The sequence below is a fragment of the Saccopteryx bilineata genome, chromosome 3 (assembly GCF_036850765.1).
Source record: "Saccopteryx bilineata isolate mSacBil1 chromosome 3, mSacBil1_pri_phased_curated, whole genome shotgun sequence".
Taxonomy (NCBI): domain Eukaryota; kingdom Metazoa; phylum Chordata; class Mammalia; order Chiroptera; family Emballonuridae; genus Saccopteryx; species Saccopteryx bilineata.
Window position 1 is genome coordinate 239,641,726 of NC_089492.1, and position 24,797 is coordinate 239,666,522.

General features: G+C 46.7%; 1 protein-coding gene across 2 annotated transcripts in view; it reads left to right on the forward strand.

The window, feature by feature from the left end:
• Positions 1–15,810: 15,810 nt before the first annotated feature.
• KANK4 (KN motif and ankyrin repeat domains 4) overlaps positions 15,811–24,797 on the forward strand; it is an 80,299-nt gene continuing 71,312 nt past the window's right edge. For both annotated transcript variants that reach the window (XM_066269027.1, XM_066269030.1), the window contains exon 1: positions 15,811–15,973. The gene's annotated coding sequence lies outside the window, so the exon portion shown is untranslated. The remainder of the gene's footprint in view (positions 15,974–24,797) is intronic.

Consider the following 24,797-nt stretch of genomic DNA (forward strand, 5'->3'; position numbering starts at 1 on the left):
TGTGAGGCGGGGAGCAGGTATACGGGAAGGGAAGGAGGTGTGTGGGGAGGGAAGTGAGGGGAGCTGTGGTGGAAGTGTGGGGGGAGTGTAGTCACACTGAGGGGATGGACCTCAGTAAACGCATAAAACCACGTATGTCTAAGCACTGCTAATAAGCTCTTCATCACTGGAAATTCATAAATAAGTTTATTTTCCATTCACGCACTCATTCATTTTTCCATCATCAGCACTGACCTATGGTGAAAAAACAAAAAATTAAAATCCCTGACGAAATGCCTGACCTGTGGTGGCGCAATGATAAAGCGTCGACCTGGAGTGCTGAGGTCCCTGGTTCAAATCCCCGGTCTTGCCCAGTCAAGGCACATATGAGAAGCAACTACTACTATGAGTTAATGCTTCTGGCTCTTCCTTCTCCCCCCTTTTCTCTCTCTCTCTCTTTTCTCTAAAAATAAATAAATAAAATCTTAAATAAAATCCCCAAGGAACTCACAATCTTGTTGGAGAAAGGAAGACACAGAGGAGTTGAATAACAATAAGGAGCAAGTTTGCCTCCTGCCAGGCACTGTGTAGATTATCTGGTTAACTGCTCCTAGAAACTTTACACGATAGAACCTGCCATGACTTCCATTTAATAGGTGAGGAAACTGAGACTTGGAGTAACTAGTCCAAAGTCACACAGCTTGTGAGTAGAGCTGGAATTATAATGAATGCAACCTGGCTCCTGAAAATGTGCTCTTAAATATCACATCAAGTGTATGCCATCTGTTCCCAGCTGACCTACAAGGGCCCGGCTTATGTCCCTTTATAGAAGACTGGCTGCCAGGGCCCCGGTGCCGTGGGCCCACTGCTGCCTGAGCCCAGGCCTTTCTCCCATTCCTCTCCCTGCATCTTCTACCCTGTTTCTACTTCTCATATCACACCAACACTAGGCAAAAAGCTGTACAGAGAAGAGACCAGTGTAAATTTATGGGCCTGCCTTCCTCCCTGCCCACCAGCTTCCCCGCCAGGGGTACTGGTCCTATGGTATTCTCCACCCCAAAGGCCTTCCTCCTGCTGATCCTGGGAGGCAAGGCCCAGGACAGCACCCCAGTGGGGCTGCTGGGCTTTGGGCAGGTGGAGGAATCTGACTTTAGTCTTCAAGATCGTAATAACCTCTCCATCCATAGAGCTCTTGCAAGGGACCGGAAGAGGCCCAGGTGCTTTAGGCATTTCCTCTCTTTCAGTTTAATACTCATGACGTCCTCACGAGGCAAGGATTATTAGACCCCAGTCACAGGGCTCAGAGATGCCAAATGGCCAGTTCAAACAGTGGTGCTGAGGGGACAGGCTGCGTGACCTCCAAGCCCGTGCTTCATCCCGCAGCTGCTCGGCCTTCCTGTCTTGGAACAAGGTTCCAAGCAGAGTGGAAAGTTGGTCCTTGGTCCACAACACCAGGTTGGGGAGAGTGAGTGGGTAGTTCTCCATTCTCGGCCACATCCCCCACTGACCATGAGACTCAAGCATGGCCTAAGGTTATTCACCTGAAAGGCCAAGGGGTTTCCTTGGAACTAACTCACCCCGGGTGACCAAATGGAGGCCCTCGCAGAGTAAGACCTGCCGTCGCCCCTCCACTGTGCCCCAGCCTGTCGGAGCCCCCTCATGCTCTCATGCCGTTGTCCCAGGGAAAGCGGCCAGCATGTGCAAGCTGAAAAAGCAGATTCATTCAAGCCTCCCGAGGCCATTGGAGGCCAGAGCACGGAGACCCTTTTGATAGCAGATAACAGAAACAAGCAGGAACTCTCCTACTGGGGTTGTTCCTGAAATCACTTGGAAGTGTCGAGACCAGCAGTGGCGACCTTGGGGCTGGGGATACAGTGACAGCGGTCAGAGGTGGCAAGACCAGGGACCAGTAGTGTGTGTGGCAGGAACAGAAGAGAAGAGGACAGGACACGGGTCACCTGGCAGCAGACCGGACTCATTGCTACACAGGAACCACTCCTGGGAGCTCCCAGAGGTAGACGGTGCACTGGTGTGGGGAGCAGTTTTAAGGAGAACAGTGTCATCGACAGTGCGTGTTGGGGTGAGAGTGTGCTTCCTTTGGGTTATCATCCCTAGCAGTTACAACCCTTATTTCCACAGGCTCCAAAAAGCTGTGTTCCTGCCTCAGGGCCAGTGGAGGTTTCAGAAGTTCAGTACAAATGCTGGCCATTGTCCTTTCTAAAGGGAACAATTCAACAAATCAGCCTGGCTGCAAAGGGGAAGGGACATTCCTGAGCTGTGTTTTTCCCACTCCCGGCTGTCCAGAACAGCAGGGAAAGTCATCTGAGCCAACTCAGGCCAGCCGAGGACCTATGACCTACGGCCCAGCACAAAAAGGGAGCCAGGCCAATCAGATCCCCATCTCCGGAATTTGAATGAAGAAATGCTGAGACATGCAGGCAGTCAGCAGCAGGGCTGGAGGCCACAGGAATGCATTAAAAGGCTGTCTACAGTGGAGTCAAAGCTTCGACTCCACTGGGCCATGCGAGGAGGAGAGACTCAGATAAGCAAAAAACGATTAGTAGAAGATGTGCAGTGAGAAGTGAGACTCTGGAAATGACTGTGAGGAAGGCAGTGACAGGGTGGAAACCACGTGGTCCGTGACACAGAAGCACCCAGAGCCCCGTCTGTCCCTGCGCCAGCCCCGGCTGCACTTCAGTCCCTTCCCCCTGAGGTGATGACAATGAAGGGCTCTGTGCTCCTGAGTCCAGACAGGAGGTAACCTCCCTACAGGCTGGCGGGGAAGGTTTGGGGTTGCAGGAGACCCAATCTTCAGTACGTGGTGGCTTTGCAGGCTACCGCAAGGACAGTGAAGGACCAGGTGAGCAAGGCGGAGAGTCTGGACAAGATGATGGCTGCCTCCCAACCACAGCTGAGATGACAGGAGACAGAGTTGACGTGAAGGCCTCCACACACCTGAATCGTGCCTCAGGAAGTCAGGCACAACTGAAGAGTGGTCACCCCAGCCTGGGAGCTGGACTGCCTTGATTCTCAGCTTCTCTTTCTAACTGTGGGAACTTGAGGGGTGGGAATTGTACTCTTCTAAGGCTCAGTTTCCACATCTCTAAAATGGGAATAGAACCTTCTCCCTCGGGTTGTTGGGGATGTTATGGGGGGTGTGGGGTGGGAGTGGGGATGCCTAGATGAAGGTGCTGGGTCCGGGTAATCCCTCTTCTTTAGCTGCTGTGATTGTACGTATAAACTCCTCCATGAAGGGCAGAGGTGGAATCAGAGGTTGAAGACTCTCCCTTTAGAATTCTCTGCCTGCAGTGACCAGCACAGGCCTGTCCAGTGACAGGAGCGCACCCCCTTCTTTGGTCACACTCGAGGACTCTGTGGGGAAAGAGGCTTTCAGAGTCACAATGGCCACTGACAGGCCTTATTTAGCCAGACTTATTAATAGGAGTGGGTCTGGTTCTGTCTGAAAATAGCTTTAGAAAGTTATTTAAAGTGAGCTTCCAGGTGAGTAGTCAGATAGCTTCTTATTGTCTTCCTCTCAGGAGAATTTAAGAACTCTCATATTTTCCTGTTTCCTTTATAGCAAAACAGTCATAACAGGAAGATCCATTGCTCTGTGTGACTTCCTGAGTCGAGGATACCCCGGCTCTCTGAGGGGTCTCATGGTCAGGCGCCACCCCACTCACCTCCCACCACCCCCCTTTACTATGTCCTTGGCAGACAGCCACCTGCCAGGCATCGGGACCTCCTGGCTCCAACAGGAGGGGCCTGCCTAGAGGAGGGTCATTGGACTTGGGAGGCAAGGACCTTGACCTAGAACAAAGCCCTCACCGCCTTCCTAAGAAGCTTTTGCCTCTGTTTTGAATGTTATAATAGAATCCCTGCTTACAACAAGGACCTCAAATCTCACACACAGCCTGCCCCACCATTTCTTTCCCTTCTTGTATGTCTTACTCCAGTCCCAAACCCTATCTAGCCATCACATGCTCTGAAACGCTCCGTGCATCATGGACACCCCAGGTCCTCATAGAAGGCTCTCATCATCTTTGGTCTTAACGGATGTTTTCACTTCCTCTGCAGCCCTTCAGAACAAAGTTGCTCAGCCTCACAGGCCTGCACCTTACACCCCTGAGATAGAAACGGCTGGATTGTTCTGGCTTTCTGTTGTCACACCCATACCAAAGCTTGTCCCCACTCGTATATTTCTTTGAGCCTCATGCTGACCTCCTTAGCGATGAAAACTATCCAATGTTCATTCACTGAATCGATCATGGCCTGGCTCTTGGTTTTCCCCTCCAGCTCAAGTCCTGCATCATCCTAAGAGATTCCAATGCACAGGCACATCACTCATTGGATTGTTACTTCTTGGATCTCCTTAACTCCAAAACACTTCACCTCTATTCTACTTCAACCACCATTCCTAGACCCTACCCTGGATCTTGTCATGATGCAGGACTGAGTCATCTAGAGTCCGGTAACTTTCTCTATAGTTACCTTCTCCCATCCTTTGAGCTATCTCATAACCTAATACACATGACACCAGCACATTGACCTCCAAGAAATGGCAACCCTTCTCTCCTTCCATTTTCTTCGATCAGTCCTCCTGGTTAAAGCTCCAGACCCTGCGGATGATCATATGAACTGCACTCACAGCAGTACCGCCATTTCCCTTGTACTACTTACTATCTCGCTGCGCCTTCCTCCCTTAACAAATTCCAGTTGGTCACTTCCAGTCTCAGTGAGACCATTCAAGCCCAACTCTTTCACCTGTGCCCTGCGCCTCCACCGCCAACTCCTCTGTTGTAACCTCTCTTCTCTGCGTGAATTCTCTAACTCCTCTGACATTTTCCTCTTGTCCTGTAGTCTCTCCAGTCTACTCCACCTGATGAGAAGCTTTCTATACCCTCTTCTATCACCCTCCAATTTCACCTCCTCACAGCAGTAGTCTATTCATGTGTCATGTCACACTCTTCCTCTTTCCCGACACATGCCCCGAGCCACTGCATTCTAGCCTCTGTCCTGACCACTCTATGGTAACTGCTTTCCCTGAAGTCATTGGGCACTATTACTGTGTAATAAATTATAAATTACACCAAAATTTAGTGACATAAAACAACTATTTTTTTATGTTTATGTGATCTGAAAGCCAGGAAATCAGACTGGTCACATAGTATAGTTTATCTCTACTCCATGATGTTTGTTGCCCAGAGACTTGTATGTGGTCTCTCTGTGTGTCTTGGCTTCCTGGCAGCGTGGCAGCCTCGGGTTGGTCTGGTTTCTCCCATGGTATGCTCCAGTACTCCAGTGAGGGTGGGAAAGGGATCACTTTATATGACTCAGAAGTCATTATGACGATTATAGCCTCAGAAGTCACATGACACCACTTCTACCATCATTCATTAGTCAAAGTGACCACAAGCCCCCTAGAATCAAGGGCAGATCATATAGAGCCCATTTCTCAATGGGACAGTGATGAGGTCATGTTGTAGAAGAGCATGTGTGATGGGAAATATATTTGCCATCATCTTTGAAAAATATATACAATCTGCTGTAGCCTTCAGTGATCTTCCAGTTACTGAATCCAATGGATAATGGATTTTACAGATTTTACAAATGAAAAGATTAAGAATCAGAGAGGTTATTTCCCAAGATTAAACAGCTACCATCTATTTATTCTTTCAGGTGTTAATCAAATATATACTTATCGAGTACAACCAAGTTCTAGGAACAGAGTGAGAAAGTTTGTAAGACATGGTCCATGGTCCCTTTCTTGGAAGAGATAAGCAAGTAAGCAGATTACTCTAAAATGTGATAAATGCTGTAATTATGGGGAACATTGGGTACAACAGGAACAACGAATCCAACCTGGGTTTGGAGGGGTAAAGGTAGGGGTTACATTAGTTACCTATCACTTCGTAATAAATTACTCTAAACATTAGCTGCTTAAAACACAAACTTGTATTAACTCACAGTCTCCGGGGGTCAGAAATCTGGCTAAGCTTAGTTCTGGCTCAAGGTCTCACAAGGCTGCAATCCAAGTGCCGTTTAGGACTGGAGTCACCTCAACGCTCGACTTGGGGAGCTTTCAGCCTGAAGCCCAGCAGGTCTGCCTGAAGGCCTGAAGCACCTGCATGAAGGTCCCCATTGGTTGTTGGCCAGACAGGCAAGTTTCTTGTCATTTGGGCCTCTTGATAAGACTACTCACAACAAGGCTGCTTTCTTCCCTTGGAGCAAGGGTGCTGAGAGAAAGAGTGAGAGCTAGGGAAGAGAAGAGGAAGCCCAAGATGGAAGAAGCCAGTCTTTTTGTAAACTAATTTTGTAAATGACATCCCATCATTTTTGCCATTTCTAGCTGTTAGAAATGAATCACCAGGTCCAGCCCAAACTCAAAGGAAGGGTATCGCACAGGGCATGAACACCAGGAGGAGAGGGGGTCCCTGCGGGCCATCTCAGAGACTTCCTATCGTAAGAGTCAGGCGAAACCTGGACTGAAGTCAGAGACCTGAAGCACCTCACTAGGCCCTCACTGGGTGAAAAGTTATGTAAGACTGTCCTAAGTGGAGAATGAAACATGAAATAACTTGAAAGCGAGCGAGAGAGAGAGAGAGAGAGAGAGAGACAAAGGCTGGAAGAATTGCATGTTCAGGAAGGTCAGAGTGTACACTGCCATCCATATGTAACTTAGAATGTGAGTTGTTACTGAGATTTGTTTGACCACTAATTCTGTTATCCCACAAATCACCTGTGCCTCCCAACTTAGTGTCAGACTCTCTGCTTAATGTGCTATTGTCCACTCTATGACTTAACCAAGTTTAAATAGTTAATGAACATTGAATATTTCACATATTTAACAAAGCTTCATTGTATAAGAAATATAAAGAAATTAAACTTACAATTTCTTTTCTCTTTACAAAATATCAGATTGCTGAGAATAATGTTCCAGTAGAGCACATTTATAAATCAACACAAATGTGAAAAGCATGACTGGAATTTCCAGTTATCAGTGGGTGGAGATGACCTGACACTTTGGAATGTATTTAATTTCTAAATAAAATTTTATATTAAACTATAACACAGAGAAGTACACATATAAAGCACCAGCTAATGAATTTTCACAAAGTAACATAGTCTTATAATTATCACCCAGGTTTTAAAAACTAGAACATTATCATCCCCTAAATCTCCCTTGTGTCACCTCCTAGTCACTCTTTCCTTTCCGAAAATACCCACTGTCCTGATTTTTATCATCACAGAGTAGTCTTTTCTGGTTTTAACTGTATTAAATGGAATCATACAGACTATCCTTTTTGTACTTGGTACTCATCATCATTCAGTTTTGTGAAATCCATCCATGTTGTTTCATATAGCAGTAGTTGCTTCAATTTCACGGCTGTATAGTATTCCATCATATGACTAAATGTATTCATTCTACACTGGATATAAATTTAAATTGTTTTCAGTTTGGGGTAATTGTGACTAGTATTGCCATAACAATTCATAGTTATGTCCTATGGTGTACATATGTACACATTTTTATTGGCTCTATACCAAGAAATGAAATTACTGGGTCATGAATATGAATATATAACTTTAGTAGGTACTAACAATTTTCTAAGATGGTTGTACCAATTTACACTCCAGGAGCAATGCTTATACAAGTTCCATTTGCTCTACATCCTTGCCAACACTTTGTATTATTAGTAGTTTTGCTACGATCTATTCCAAAGAGTGGGCAGTGACCTTATGGAAGCTAAATTGCACTTCTTTAATAATGCTGAGCACTTTTTCATATGATTGACTTTTTAAATAGCTTCTTTTGATACTCTTGTTTCTCTTCGTATCGTATAAATCTTTCGCCTTTTAAATAGCTTCTTTTGTAAAGTGTTTGTGTAAAGTTTTGCTTATTTCTCTATTGGGTTGTTTTTTTTTACTTATTGCTTTGCAGATGTTCTTTATATATTATATTAGTTTCCTAGGAAAGCCATAACAGAGCACCACAAACTGAGTGGCTTAAACACAGAAATGTCTTGTTTCACAGTTCTGAAGGCTAGAAGTACAAGATGATGGTGTTGTTAGAGTTGGTTCCGTCTGAGGTCTGTGAGAGAAGATCTGTTCCATGCTTCTCTCCCAGCTTCAAGTGGTTTGCTAGCGATCTTTGGTGTTCTTCAGTTTATAGATCTCTGCCTTTATTTTCACATACCATTCTCCCTGTGTGAGTGTCGCTTTATCTAAATTTTCCCTTTTATAAAGACACCAGTCATATTGAATTGGGGCCCATGATATTCTGATATGACTTCATCTGAAATGACTCTTTCCAAATGAGGAGAGATTCTAACTTACTAGGTGTTAGGACTTCAACATATGAATTTGGGGGTGGGAGGACACTGATAAAATCTGTTTTGAAAACCTCTCCTTGTCTGTGGTTTGCTGTTATATTCTCTCAGTGGTGTTGTGGTAGATTAAAGATGACTATAAATTCTTTTTCACTTTCCCCATTGAGATTTGGTTTTCATTACTCTCTTCCCTTTGAGTCTAGGTTTGCCCTGTGACTGCTTAAGCCACAAAACTTGTTGAAAGCAGTGCTGTACCAATGCTGGGCCTAGTCTTCCTTCTAACTAACCAACCAGGGGAAAGACCCATCTTGGATGTTCCAGCTCAAATTAGCTTTAGATGAATCAACCCTGACCAGCATCAGGTGCAGCTGCGATCTGCCCAGCTGAGCCCAGTCAAACCACAGAATCATAATAGAGAATAGAATGGTTGTTGGCTATGTCAATAATTTTGATGAACAGAAGTTCTTAATTTTAATGTCTTTTAAATTTATTAATGTTTTTCTTACCTGACCTGTAGTGGTGCAGTGGACAAAGTGACAACTTGGCATGCTGAGGACACTAGTTCAAAACCACGGGCTTGCCAGGTCAAGGCACATAAAACAAGCAACTACTACGAGCTGATGCTTCTTGCTCCTCCCCCACCCCCTTTCTCTCTCTCTCTCACTTTCTCTCTCAGCTCTCTCTAAAAAATAAATAAAATCTTTAAAAAATGTTTTTCTTTAGGGTTAATACTTTTGATGTCTAGTTTAAATAATATATGCTTCCTTCTAGGACATGTGTATTCTCCTATGTTATATTATTGAAGCTTATTAATCATCTCCCACATTTTAATTTACTTTATGAAAATGATTTTTCTGAATGATATAATGTAGTGGGGGCATTCTTGTTTAAATTTAATAATAATAACCCTTGAATTTAGAATTGTGTATAAAACACCAAGATAGTAATTTAACATTACAGATAAGTAAAAGAAAACTTAAAACCTTCATAATTACTTTAGTTATCTGCTATCCTTCACTCCAAACAGATGTCAGGAAAATGGAGATTTAGTTGTTTATGGAGATTTAGTTGTTTATTCATTCAGAGAACATTTTTATTTGTTTTTTTTTTTATTTGTTTATTATTTGTGTTTTTCCAAAGTGAGAAGCTGGGGAGCGGGAGGCAGTCAGACAGACTCCCGCATGTGCCCAACCAGGATCCACCCGACATGCTCATCAGGGGGTGATGCTCAGCCCCTCTGGGGCATTGTTCCGCTGCAACCAGAGCCATTCTAACATCTGAGGTGGAGGCCATGGAGCCATCCTCAGTGCCCGGGCCATCTTTGCTCCAATGGAGCCTTGGCTGCGGGAAGGGAAGAGAGAGATAGAGAGGAAGGAGAGGAAAAAGGGTGGAGAAGCAGATGGTTGCTTTTCCTATGTGCCCTGACTGGGAATTGAACCCACAACTTCCACATGCTGGGCCAACACTCTGCCACTGAGCAAACCGGTCAGGTATATTTATTTATTTACTTAGTGAGAGTGAGACAGACAGACAGAGAGACTGGAAGGAAGAGAGATAAGAAGCTTCAGTTCTTTGTTGTGACAACTTGGTTGTTCATTGACTGCTTTCCCATATGTGCCTTGATCAGGGGTCTTCATCTGAGCCAGTGACTCCTTGGTCAAGCCAGCGACCTTTGGCCTCAAGCCAGCGACCACAGGGTCATGTCTATGATCTGACACTCAAGCTGACGCTCAAGCTGTGCTCAAGCCAGAGACCTTGGGGTTTTGAACCTGGGTCTTCAGTATCCCAGGCCATAATGTTCTGTGCCACCACCTGGTCTGGATAGAAAACATTTATTGAGAACCAAGATTTACATTTATATGTGCCAGATTCTGAACTATATATCAAATGTGATATGGGCCTCTCTTCATATAATCATAATCTTGGGGGATAAATAGGCAATAACATATAATTTAAATTGTATTGAGTGTTCCGAAAGAAAACCAGAGATGTTTTGGGAGTTGAGGTCAAGAACCCTTAATTTAGTCTGGGGGTTAGGGGTTGACCAGAGAAGTACTTGCAGAAGTGATATTTAAGCTAAAACTCATGGGGTAAAGATTAGTGATCTAAACAAAGAACTGGAGGGAGGAAATTTCCAGGCAGAATACAGAGCCTGTGCAGAGAACTCTAGGCAGGGAAGAACCCTGTGTGTTAGAGGAGGTAAAAGGAGTCTCATGTGTCTGGAGGAGAAAGAACATGGGACACACAGGATGACACTGGAAAGGCAGTAAGGGGCTTGACTTGCAAGCCTTCTTAAAAGAATACATATTTTGCTCTGGCCGGTTGGCTCAGCGGTAGAGCGTCGGCCTAGCGTGCGGAGGACCCGGTTCGATTCCTGGCCAGGGCACACAGGAGAAGCACCCATTTGCTTCTTCACCCCTCCGCCGCGCTTTCCTCTCTGTCTCTCTCTTCCCCTCCCGCAGCCAAGGCTCCATTGGAGCAAAGATGGCCCGGGCGCTGGGGATGGCTCTGTGGCCTCTGCCTCAGGCGCTAGAGTGGCTCTGGTCGCAACATGGCGACACCCAGGATGGGCAGAGCATCGCACCCTGGTGGGCAGAGCCTCGCCCCGGTGGGCGTGCCGGGTGGATCCCCGGTCGGGCGCATGCGGGAGTCTGTCTGACTGTCTCTCCCTGTTTCCAGCTTCAGAAAAATGAAAAAAAAAAAAAAAAAAAGAATACATATTTTATCAGAATAGTGTGATGCTCTTGAAGAATTTTAGGCAGGGAAGTGGCATGATCATATTTGTGTTTTTGTGAAGATCACTAAGGCTGCCTTGTAATACAAGGTAGAATATGAACAGGGACTGATGTAGGTTTCAAAATGCCACGATGGTCCCAAGGATGAAGGAGTCCCAAGAAAGGCATCAAGAAAGCTTTCAGGCAGAAGGTACAATTGTACAGCAGATCACTCAGGTAGGGGAAGATGGTGTGTGTGTGTGCGCGCGCGTTGGAAGGCAGAGAAGAAAGAATACAGATGTAGACAGCAACCTGTACTCAGTCACAAAGCTAGATAAGTGAACAATCCAGTCTGGCTGGAGCATAATGTCAGATAAATCTGAAAGGATGGGTTGTGAATGTGAAGGGCCCAGAAATTCATGTTTATGTATGGAGATATGTATAACTGCATATATGTACAGCTGATCCTCATAATGTGTTGTTTCGGTGTTTGTCAATTCAGTTATGAACATTTATTTGTAACTCTCAAATCACTACTGACAGCATCGTTTCAGTCTCTCACAGACATGTGCAGAGAGTGAAACTTTTGAGTCATCTGACATGCACATTCCCAGCTGAGGTTCAACAAGGTGACCGTCTGCCTTCTTGTTTCAGCTCTCATGCTGCAAACACGTGTCCTTTGTGCAGTCTTTGTAATGGCACTGTTTTGTATTTTTTGTACTTTTTGTAGATGATTTCACTGTTTAAAATAGCAGTAAAGCTGAAGTGCTACCTACTTTTCCTAAGCACAAGAAGGCTGTAGTGCTTTATGGAGAAAATACATGTGGTAGATAATATTTGCTTAGGTGTGAGTTATAGCATTGTTGGCCACTAGGACAATGTTAATGAATCAACAATATATATTAAAAATATAATGTGTGTGTGCACAGTCTTTATTTTTTTTATTTTATTTTTTGTATTTTTCTGAAGCTGGAAACGGGGCAAGACAGTCAGACAGACTCCCGCATGCGCCCAACCGGGATCCACCCGGCACACCCACCAGAGGCGACGCTCTGCCCACCAGGGGGGATGCTCTGCCCCTCCGGGGCGTCGCTCTGCCGCGACCAGAGCCACTCTAGCGCCTGGGGCAGAGGCCAAGGAGCCATCCCCAGCACCCGGGCCATCTTTGCTCCAATGGAGCCTCGGCTGCGGGAGGGGAAGAGAGAGACAGAGAGGAAGGAGAGGGGGAGGGGTGGAGAAGCAGATGGGTGCTTCTCCTGTGTGCCCTGGCCGGGAATCGAACCCAGGACTTCTGCACGCCAGGCCGACACTCTACCACTGAGCCAACCGGCCAGGGCTGTGCACAGTCTTTAAACAAAAACATAACATAAGGTTATGTGCTGACCAGTTGATGAAAAAGTACTCAGAAGCTTGTAGGAACGTAATCCTGCATTTCCCCTGGGAACAATGGTTCAATATTAGCAATCTCAGTATTTCTAGAGACGTTATAGAACTACCGTGATAATGAAAATTAAATGTACTAATGTACGTATACCTTCTCCCTGAGAGCCAGTTGTTAAACATTACCAACACACTGTTGACTAAGGCACACCCTGCAGGAGCTCACCACACTGTGCAGTGTCAACTAACTATAGTGCTACAGCTGGGTAGTCTTGTCTTGAAGCAGAAGCTGAGTAACATATCTCCATGTTGGCCACAATTCCCAGAGCCTCAGAGTGGGTTTGATCCTTGGAGTTAACCAAGACTCAAGTGTGAATTTCACCTCTCCTACTTGCTAGTTGTGAGTCCTCAGGCAAGAGACACTGCACCTCATTATCTTTGGCAGGAGAATAGCCATTGCAGCTTTATTGTGAGTCCTGATGAAATCACATATATAGAATGCTCAGCTCAGTGCCTGGCACATATATGGCAGACGGTGAATTCTTGTTAATCCTCGCATACCCCACCCCAAACTCCAGGAAAGGGTCGGGGAAGGAGACACTCCATGCTTTGCCTGCAGCTCATTCCTCTGATTACAGAGCTTCAGGCTACCGCAGTGCCTTGTTCAGTCATTCTACAGCAGGCATGCTCCAAGCCCCCCACCCCCAGCAGCCCAGTCCTCACTGTTCAGTCATTCTAAATCAGCTTTTCAGACACTCTGTCTGAAAGGCCCAAGCTGGTCCTGCAGTGGACATGCCCTTCCAGAAGACCTGCTGCTTGAAAAAGTCCCCCTATTCATACACCATACAAGGAGTCTACTTTCCAGTCTAATTCTTGCTGACTTTTCTGTTATGACAGGAAAGCTAGGCACTGCTCTAGCTGATGCGTCTGTGTCTGTGGCTTCTGGTTTACTGTGGGGCAGGGAGGGGGTGGCAAGGAGCAGGTGTATTTACTTAGTCTGTTCTTCTTCTTGTTTCATGGTTATTTACTCAGAGGTGCAGAAGCCTGGGCTGCCCCAGTTCCAAACTTGCTTTCTCTGACTCAGCTTTACCCTCAAGACACAGCTTCATCTCTGAGTCATCAGGCTGAACTTTCGAGGACAGCAGTCTGGCACTGTGGCTCCATCTTCCCAGGAACGGTGCTATGTTTCCACACCCCAGAGCCACCCCATGCCTAACTTGGCTCACAACACCCCAAAAGCAAGAAACAAAGTCTTAATGAGATCAGAAAATGCAGAGGGAAGGCTCCAGGACTAGGAGTCAGAACGGCTGAATTTCGGTTCTAGCTCTGATTAGCTTGTGTGACCTTGGGCTAGTAATTGGAATCTCCTCAACTGGGTTTTCCTCTAACAGAAAATAGAACTAGTTATCCATGCTGGGTCCATCCCTCAGGAGTGTTAGGAGGCCCAAATGAAATAACATAAAGAAGCCTAACCAGGTGGTGGCACAGTGGATAGAGTGTTGACCTGACCTGGGACTCTGAAGACCCAGGTTCAAAATCCTGAGGTTGCTGGTTTGACTGCAGGCTCATCTGGCTTGAGTGTGAGGTTGCCGGTGGCCAGCTTGAATGTGGGATCATAAAGTGTGAGATCACAGAGCTTGGGATCACAGAGCGTGGGGTGAAGGGGCAAGGCACGTATGAGAAAGCAATCAATGAACAACTAAAGTGCCACAACTGAGTTGATGTTTCTCATCTCTTTTCCTGTCTATCTCTCTCTAAGAAGAAAGAAGAAGATGAAGAAGAAGAAGAAGAAGAAGAAGAAGAAGAAGAAGAAGAAGAAGAAGGAAAATGATATAAAGAAACCCAAACTTCTCAAACTGGATGTGTTCAAAAATTCATTTCATTTGGCTCGAACAATGTTGACTCAGATATCAAGTATTTAGCACTTTTTAAATGAGTTATCAACAAGTTGGGCCCTGGCTGGATAGCTCAGTTGGTTAGAGCATCGTCCAGAACTGCAGAGGTTGCCAGTTTGATCCCCAGTCAGGACACATACAGGAACAGATTGATGTTCCTGTTTCTCTCTCCCTTCCACTCTCTAAAATCAATAAGTAAAAACCTTTTTAAAAATTGAGAGAATTCACTTAAATATCTGAATTTACAACTTCTCTTTAAAACAGGAAGATCTGACCATATTAACTCCCGGTCCTGAATCTCAAAATTGACTAGAACTGAGTGGCCGCATCCCCTTCACTTGGGCAGGAGCCTGAAACTGCCCATAAGCTCACCGCAGGCCCCATCACTCCCTATTATTCTCAATGTTGGGGCCAAATCTCTGTTACCATTTATTATTGTTCCAGGGCTATTGATTTGCTTCTAGAAGATCTATAGTGGAAGAGAAATCATTATAATAACCAAGTTTACATTAAAAGTCCCAGAAATATCCCTTGTCCCAAATTATCTCCCCCTTCAGGGTCCCAATGTCAAAAATAAAACCCCTTTGGTTAAGTTTTACTGCTTGCCAACGGGCCCTTTGGAAGGTACATACATGGTGGTGAGTCAGAGTTGGGGTCTGGGGTCCCACAGGATACGTTCTACCTCTCATGCCTGTTTGTCCTCATCTGTGAAACGAGTATATCAGCTCTCTCTCTCTCTCTTTTAAAAGTTTATTGGGCACAAAGTTAGGCACTTAGTGAGTTGATCATTCAAGGTTAGTGATTACAATGAATATCTTTTGAACTGATAAAAAATGATGTGGGAGGTGGGAGTGTGAAGGGCAAGATTTGGGGATTCCTGATTGGGGTTAACGCCATGACTGGAAAAGAAAAAAAGCAAATGGATAAAAGCATGACTTGGAAGAGAGAAAGGTTCCCTTTCACCCACCCCAGCCTCAGTCTTCCACCTCCTCATGAGACAATCCCGCTGGCGACGTGCATCGTCACCCCACTGCGCTCTGGTTCCATTACCCCCGCTGGGTTCCACTCCTGGCTTGGGCAAATCATTGTCTATAAAGGGAGCCTACAAATACCCCATTAACTGTTGTGGCAAGGATGAAATGAGATAAATGTATGTGAAAGCACTTTTGTAAATTTGAATGGCGCTATGCACAGATTAGGAGTTTTCGGGTCTCTTTTCAAAAAGTTTTTCTTCCAAACACTGTCCCAGAGCTTCTTGAGTTTATCTAAGTTAGGACCCTCCCCTCGGTTTCGCGGTGCTGCCCTTCCCACACACCAAAGCCCCACGCCGCACCAGGAGTCTTTTTTTCTTCTCTCTCCTGGCGAAGGCGGGGACTAGAGTGGCGGTGGTAGCCGGCGACGCCCGCGAAGCTTAGGCGGGCTGCGCCTGGCCAGTCCCGCAGCGGCCGCGGTGGGTGTGACCCACAGGGTGTGCGCTCCAGGCCCAGGCCGAGCCCGCCGGCGAGAGGGCGCCCGAGGCTGTGCGTGCTCCGGACGCCGCGTGTGCGCCAGCCGGGGGGTGCGCGCCCGAGACGCGGACGGTGCCTCCGGAGGCTGCGTGCACCCCGAGGCTGCGTGCACCCTGAAGCCGGGCGGTGCGCCGGCCCCTCCATCCGGACTCCCGCAACTCACCAAGGTAAGGCGCCCGGCGACCCCTGCCCGCTCAGCGAGTTGGCGGGGCGTGCTAGCCCTGCGCGACCTGGGTCTTGGTCCCAGACAGGCTCCCCTGTCTCTGCGACCTGCCTCGCCCCCTCCTCGCGCCGCGTCCCTGTCCCCCCCTAAAGGCAGAGGCTGCGACAGCCTGGGCCGACCTGGAGCCCCCGCTTGGGATCCGAGACAGACCGGGGAGGGGGGCTGCCCGAAGGCGGGCGCCGCTCCCCTTCCGCCCTGGCTGGCTCCCGGCGCCCCGAGGCTGGGTAGGGAGCCCAGTGAGGAGGGGGAAGGCCGCGTTGTCCTTGCGGCTACGGCGGTGCAGCCCCCGCCCAGCGCTCCGGAGTGGACCGCTGCGTTTCGGGATGCAGCTGGCGGGACTGGGGCGCCCTGCTGCTGGTCCCAGGACTACCTGAAACCGAGCTCTTACTCTCCCTTTCGCAAAAGCCGGCCCCCAATTCCTACCCAGATAGCCCTCGGCCCTTGGCTGAACTTTTCAGCGTCCCCCCTGGGCTACGACCTTGGGTGGAGGCAGTCGGGCCCCTCCCGTGCGCTGGCGGCCAAGGGCGTTTCGTGCGATCCTGTACACATCCTTGTTGAGATTTTCTCCCTCTCATCTCTCTTTTAAGGTCAAACCTTTGACCCCAAGTACGGTACTTTGGCCCTGCAGAGAGACCAGTTACTTAACCCAGGAATTGGAAAGTGGAGCCCCATGGACCCTACACCAGTTCCGGGTCTGCGGTTGCCTTAGGGCTTCTGCTAGGTCCGCAGGTTTTGGTTCCTGAGATCCCTAGAGTGCTGGAATGGAGGGAGAGGGAGAGACATTTTCCAAGAGAGGGAGAAGGAGAAGGATGACTCCCTGAAGCCTGGACAAAGTTCTATTAACCAACTAGGGTCAGGGGATGGTCAGTTACTGCCAGTGACCAGGTTGACGCCTCTGGAGAAAGCATATTGAATTAAATACTATTCCCAAGGACCTGCCTGGGTGAGTAAACCAAATGCAGGTTCCTTGGAGCCTTTCAAGACACAGGAGAACACAGTTACTCTTAGAATGGAAGCGGAATCCACTCTGATGGTGCTTTGTCAAGTCTGGCCCTCCTACCCTGTCCAAAACTCCTCACTGGGCCATAATGTGAGTTACCGGGAATGGTAAAGGGCCGTGAGAATGGGGCATGGCTCTGGGTACACACAACATTTTCCGTTCAGTCAACAAATGCTTGCTCTGAACTAGGCATGGGCAGGGTGCTGGAAAGAGCAATGAACGAAACTGACAGTGTTCGGCCTCGTGGAGCTTGCAGTCCAGTGGCCGAGACCAACATGAATCAAATCACTCAAGTAAATATGGAATTATGAAGCACTTAATTCTTTAAAAGGAAAGGATAAGGTGCCATGAGAATCTGATAGGCACAGTAGTTGCTCAGAAAGCTAATTGGAGTGAACCCGTTGAAGAATGTGGAAAGGGCCTTCAAGGCAGAAGGAACAGCATGTGAGAAGGCCTTGAGCTGGGGAGCAGAGTGGGTCAGGGGGACTGAAAGACTTTCCCAGATAATGAGCAGGGATCCAACCAAATGGGCATGCCCTTTGCTTCTGCATCCTGTCACCTGACCCAATCAGTACCTTCCTTTCTCAGCAGTTGAGGCCCCTGGCTGGGAGGGAAAGAGAGAGAGAGAGACCAGTAGTCAGGTGCCAGACTCACTCCCCACGCCTACCGGCACCTTGGTCCGTCTGTCCATGCCCGCTCAGGGTGCCAAGAAGCAGCAGGTCTTTCCTCCAATCACTCCTTATTGCCACTGTGCTCTCAATTGACCAAGGCTTCTTCTCAACAAATAGGAAAGTTCACGCTGAGAGTGGTGGCTCATCTTAGACTTTTGAAACCAGAATGAACTCATTGCCTGCAATGTAAAATTCCTTACATGGCATTCCCTAATCTGGGCTCTGCCTACCTTTCTAGCTTTGTTTCTATCACTCCCCCATCTCCTCCTTTCTCAGTGAGCACCGTCTGTTCTACCCACAGTTACACTCCAGAAGCACTCATTGCCTTTGCCCATGCTGCCCTTGGTCTGAAGTACTCTTCCTACTTTCTCATCCAGGGAATACACACTTGGCTTTCAATTTCAACATTAAACTTAAGGTTTACCTACCCCACCCTCACCCCAGCCAAGGCCTTTCATGATCAGAGTCAAATGTTCCATTTCATTGTCTGCAGAGCTCCCTGGACATGTTTCTGTCACATCAGTAGATGTGCAGTTGATGCTCACTGTGGTCTTTAAAGCAGCTCTCTGTTATCACATTTGTGTCCCAAGTACTTGGCACAGAAAAGGACGCTTTGAAGGTGTTCAATAAATGCTTATTGAATGAAAACCATCTAGTCTTATATTTCTTAGCCTTTTTTTTTTTAAATAGGGGGAGCGTTAGCTATATCTTTGAGATTTTGTTGAAAGTGAGGGGTACTCTTCTCCAAATGTATATAACTTAAAGTATCTTTTATACAATGTCATGTGATTCACAGCCCTTCCCTCCCCACTGACCCCATTTCCTGAACTCTGGATTTTAATTTTATAGGAAGCAGAAGCCAATGAGGTGCCATGACTGCCCAAGCATCTGCAGCTGGTTAAAGCATGGACCCTCCTCCCCCTCTCCTCCACACACCCCAGCCCAGCTCCTGATCTCCAGTCCAGGCTCCTTCAGCTTTCTCTGCTTCTTTTAGCCAGTGGTCTCCTTTCATCCCTGGCACCCTGTGAAGGCCATTGCGCACAGCTGGAAGATGGATGTCTTGGTTTCGCTTCAGTTCGGTAGCAGCCTAAGGTGTGACAGGGAGAAAAATCTTATTATGGGCAGAGTTGACAATTAGGAAGACAGATGGGCCATCTCCCTGGCCCGTTCGCTGCCCTTTGCCTGCAATGTTATTACATCTGTTTTAGCTGGAGGAGGGTCACATGTGCTTCATAGTTATCTTCTGGGCCCTGGTCTGAGCCATGTGAGCCAGATTTGGAAATGTTCTTGACCAGACCGTTGAGATCAGGGGCCCAGATCTTGGTCTTGTCAAAAGCTTCTTCCCCATAGAACAGGCTGAGAGGAAATGAATGGGGAGACCGGAGTTATTGCTTGTTGCAAATAAATGTGGAGACTGGAGTTCTTGCCTGCCAGCCTGGCCTCCCTCCTGCTTTCTGCAACCAGACACCTACTTCAGGCTACTAGGCTAAGCAGTGCTTTCTTATCTGCAGATCAGGATCAGTAATTCACTCATTTATCAAAATTGCATTGAGTCTCTGCTCTGTACCAGGTACTGTGCCGATCCCAGTTTACAGCGAAGGGTCATGACGTGTGAGCCAGTGATATGGATGGGAAAGGGGGGATTTTACTTCTAATTCAACCCATCCTCTGAAAGTGTGGTAGGGAAGACAGTTAGGACTTCTGAATGCTGAGAATGTGCTCCCTTTTGAAACTCTGATCTCATGCAAGTTATATTCGTCATCTCTGGGGGCATAGGACAGAATTTTCCTAACTGTAAAACTGATCACAATCTTTTCTTGCCTATCTCTGGGCTGTTGTGTGGAGAGAGTTATCACATTTTAGATGGCAGACCCAGTCACTTCTGTATGTGACACGGGAGTAGTACAGTGTGAGAAAGGGTTCCTGTGGATCAAGCTCTGGCACATGGAATCTTTAGAATAATCTTAGAGATAGTTCAAATTGTAATCCCTGATGTATAAATGAAGAAAGTGAGTCTTAGAGAGGTTAAGTGACTTGCCCAAGGTTATAGAACTAGTAAATGATAACATTAGGATTCACTGAGCTCTCTGTTTCTGGAGATCAGACCACTCTGTGCTATTTTGCAGTCAAGGATGTGGAAAGAGGCGCAGGCTTGGAGGCCAGAGTGTCCAGGAATTGGAGCCTAAATCTGTTGCTACCTCGCTGTGTGATTGCAGCTGGATGCCTAACTTTTCTATGCCTAAGAATGCTGATCTTCCAGTCTCGGAGTTTAGAGTAGGAGGCTTCTAATAGAGGTCTTTCTCTTGAACAGTTTCCAGTCTATGTGAATAATATTTCAAAGCAGAATTAAAGGAAAAAAGAGGGGCCCTCCAGCTAAAAATAGGCCTGCAGCCGTTTCCAGGATAAAATAAATGTTGCTCTAAGATTTCAAGTAGATGGTTAATATGATATTCAGGCATTTATAGATTGGTGGTGTCTGAAGAAGCAGGCTGACCGTTCCTTCTCCAAGGGAAAGAGGTCTGTTTTCAAAAGAACGCCCCGCTCTCTTGCTGGAGCCCTAGGCCCTGGACCCAGCCCCTCACATAGCTTTCCAGGGACACAGGAATTGTGGGAGAAAATACAAATCCCAATTCACATCCCTCTTCCCATTTTTTTTTTCCTGAAAGTAAATAAAACTTATTGACTGGATAAATATTTTTTTAATGTGGCTGTGGCATTTTCCCGTCAGTGTGGAAGGATCCTTTGTGTCTGCAGTTTCCTTTGGTAGGTCTGCTTTGTGACTCCGACGTCAAGTGACAAGTGGGGGGAAATGCGGCCTTGGGGAGAGTGTGCTCTGTGCAAAGATAAAAGTACAGAGTTCAGTGCCGATCTCCCTCACTGCACGGTTTCTGCCCAGAAGCCAGAGAGGCTGACTCTCAGTGAAATCGATTCTGATTTTCATACCCAGGCAGCAGACAGCAGGGCCGAGTGTTTCCAGGTGTTGTACTCATCAGCTGTTGTTTCCCCTTTGGAAAGTGTAGCCATCCTACTTTGGGGAAAGGGTTTAAAAGACTGAATATACTGCGAATGGTCACGTTTGTTAGGGTCAACACTAAGTTTGTATTTGACAGAGGGGCGGGGGTATTTTATCAGTAACCATTGAGAGCCTTTTTAGTATTTATTTTTATTGATTAGAGAGAGCGAGAGAGAGAGAGAGAGAGAGAGAGAGAGAGACAGGAATATAGATATGTTCCTGTATGTGACCTGATCAGGAATTAAACCTGCAACCTTTGTGCTTCAGAATGATGCTCTAATCAACTGAACTATCTGAGTTTTATTTTTTTATTTTCTGAGATAATTCTTTAATTACAATTCATAGAGAAAAAAATTTTATAATTTTTTTTTTTTTTTTTAATGAGAGGAGGGGAGGCAGAGAGACGGGCTCCTGCATGCGCCCTGACTGGGATCCATTCCCACCCAGCAAGCCCACTCACTAGGGGGTGATGCTCTGCCCATCTGGGAACCTTGTTCCATTGACAGGAAAGGAGCCAACTTTTTCAGTGTCTGAGGCAGAGGCCAGGAAGCTGCCCAAGGCCAACTTTGCTTGAAACAATCTAGCCATGGCTGTGAGAGGGGAAGAGAAAGAGAGAGAAAAAAGGGGGAGGGATGGAGAAGCAGGTCGTCGCTTCTCTTGTGTGACCTGACCAGGAATCGAACCTGGGACATCCACACGTTGAGCCTACACTCTACCACTGAGCCACCTGGCCAGGGCATGTGAGTTTTTTTTGGGGTTTTTTTGTATTTTTCTGAGGTTGAAAATGGGGAGGCAGTCAGACAGACTCCCACATGCACCCAACCGGGTTCCACCCGGCACGCCCACGAGGGGGCGACGCTCTGTCCATCTGGGGCACTGCTCTGTTGCAACCAGAGCCATTCCAGCACCTGAGGCAGAGTCCATAAAGCCATCCTCAGCACCCGGGCCAACTTTGCTCCAAAAGAGCCTTGGCTGCGGGAGGGGAAGAGAGAGACAGAGAGGAAGGAGAGGGGGAGGGGTGGAGAAGCAGATGGGCACTTCTCCTGTGTGCCCTGGCCGGGAATCGAACCCGTGACTCCTGCACGCCAGGCCGATGCTCTACCACTGAGCCAACAGACCAGGGTCAGCATGTGAGTTTTTTAAGAGATGATTTTCATCTATCATTTATATGATTTAAAATAAATAAATAATAAATACCATCACCTCTCTGCTCCTCAAAAAAAAAAAAAAAAAAAAAGGAGGAGGAGGAGAAGAGAGGGACAAAAGCTTTACCATTTTCGTAGCCTGGTGAGCCCCAGCAAATGACTCAACTTTTCTGAACTTGAACTTCCTCACCTGTAAAATGCTATTGATAATGTGGACTTAGGGCTCTTCTGACACAGAGACTCCCTGAAGCTGATTCTAGTGAGTATGGTGAGGAGCCATCAAATGTAGCATTGCTGCCTAAGCACAGGCCTGGAGGGAGGCCAGGCACCCTTGAGGTGGGGTGCAGAGAGTTCTGAGTTCAAAGCTATTCCACTGGTGCAGGTGGTCACTGGTCTATGAATGCCATTGGCTCAACTCAGCACCTGCCAACCCCATCCCCCTCAACATTCTATCACATTAGCCTCTCTTTTGCTGCTTAGTTAAAGTTCCAGAGAGGATTCTATTGTTTGAGCTCAGCTGTTTGGAAGCTGAGGCTTTCTTTCCAGGCTATGTCTTGGCCAGTCTCCGGTGAGCCTGGGCAAAGGACACTACTAAGACACCAGTTCTCGCTGGGCCCATCAGATGGAAAAGAAGGACAGAGGAGGGTCATATGTATAGAACTTGACCTTTTAGGGCAGGAAGGGGTGTGGGTGGAGATTCCTTGAGAAGGAAATGAAGGTTAGCTCAAACTCAGGAATAGGCTCAATACAAATGCTGAGTTATAAAGGATCTAACAGAGATTCTTATCTTGGGGAGAGTGAACTTGGGTGTTGAAAAAAAGTCACATCTTTATTTTAGCATTTTCTTCCAGTATGAATATAGACAACAAATCACAATATATTTTCAGAACCTGTGACATTGTTAGTAGAAATCACAGATATTTTCATATCACGTTTTGGCTGCTGCAGACATCTTGGACTATGATTTATGTTCATTGCAGCTTTGAGATTTAAAGCAGTTATTACAGCTGCTGCTAGAGCTTGTTATTTAATGTGTTAATAAAGAACATGTATTACTATATTCACACTCATTTAAAAAAAACTTAATAATTATATATCCTTGTAATTGGTTTCTTTTGTAGTCAAGCTATGCATTTTATTTAATATATATATATATTTTAAAGTATATTTTAGAACATTCTGAGAAAGGGTCCATGGGCTTTATTAGTCTGCTAAAGGGGTCTCCATGGCACAAAAAGAGTAAAGACCCCCTGACAGGGGGTCAGTGAGCTTTAGTTCCCAATTTCCTACCCTGCCTTGTCCTAATCTTCCATATACCCATTTATCTATTTCTAATTAGTACAAGACATTCTTGAGCAGTCGTAAATTCCATTTAATAGTTTGGGAAATTTGTAAGAGCACATAATTTGTGGTTTGGGTAGAAGGTTTGGTGTATATCCAGAGGTTAAATTACAAATTTTGGGCACACATGAGCAACTGGCTAGGGGATGCCTGTTAGCCTGCAAACCCACCAGGCTCTGCATGGATGGCTCGGCCCGTCCAGTGCAAACCAGTCTTTTGAAACAACCACCGAGTGGACAATTATGTTCCAGAGACGTTAAGGAGCTTGTGTAGACTAATTGTTTAAATCACTTGATCAAATGCAAGCTAGGATCCTAGGAAGGGGGAGAAACCCTGGGATAAGTAACTTTGAAGTGGGTTTTGAAATGGATGAATTTGAGGGAGGCAGACGGAAGGAGGGAGGGAGCCTGTGAGGATGTGGGAGACTGACCAGATGTCGATTTTGTGGAGGAAGCCTGGAGAGAGGAGAGCCTAGCAACATTAGATGAATGGTTGTTTTCTTTGCTACCTTTTATTGAAAGCTTAAATATACCAGACATTGTGCCAAGTCCTTTTAATACAGCACTTATTTAATGTTTACCAACTACCTAATGAGATATGAATATTATTATTCCCATTTTATTGGTGAGTAAAGTGAGGCTTTAAGCTTAATACCTCTGCTCCAGGTCACAAAGGTATTAAGTGGTGGAGCCAGGAGCTCAGCTTAGATCTGGCTGATTCCAGAACCTTATACCCTTAAAAAACTACAGGCAACCACAGAAGAGTCTGTTTGGAAAAACTATGGCTGCCATTTTATTCCGGTAAGGAAGTGCTTACTATCTACCCATCGTGTCTTCCCCATCCTTCTCTCCAGCCTTTTGCCTGTTCTCATGCCTCCTCCCTTCCCATCCCCACCCTTACTTCTCTCACAGGCATCTGTGCTGTGTGAGGATAGGATAAAAATTAAGAGCAGTCTGACCAAGCGTGACACAGTGGACATAGAGTGTCAGTGTGGAATGCTGAAGACCCAAGTTTGAAACCTTGAGGTCTCCGGCTTTGAGAGCAGGGGTGCTGGCCTGAGTGCGGGATCATAAACATGACCCCATAGTCTCTGGCTCGAGCCCAAAAGTCGCTGGTCTGAGCCCAAGGTCACTGGCTTGAGCAAGGGGTCACTTGCTCTGCTGTAGCCCCCTGGACAAGGCACATATGAGAACACAATCAATGAACAACTAAAGTGCCGCAACGAAGAATTGATGCTTCTCATCTCTCTCCCTTCCTGTCTGTCTGTCCCTTTCTCTGTCTCTGGCTCTGTCACTGGGGGGCGGGGAGAGCAATTCTGTGGGGTCAGGCAGAACTAGGTTCCAACTCTGGCTCTGCCACCTGGCTGTTATTCTGCCAAGCCTCAGTTTTTTAAAATCGGTGACATGGAGATAATGCTGTCTTCTTCCAAAATTTGTGTGTCCTCTTACCACTACTTCAGTGTGATTTTGGGTAGTCTTTCCATTTGAGCACCTCCACTCTCCTCTTCCACTAGGGTGGTAGTTCCCATCTTCTCCCCGTGTGGGTTTCTTTAGGAAGCTTCCCTGAACCACTCAAACCTGGCCTGTAGGCAGCAGGTG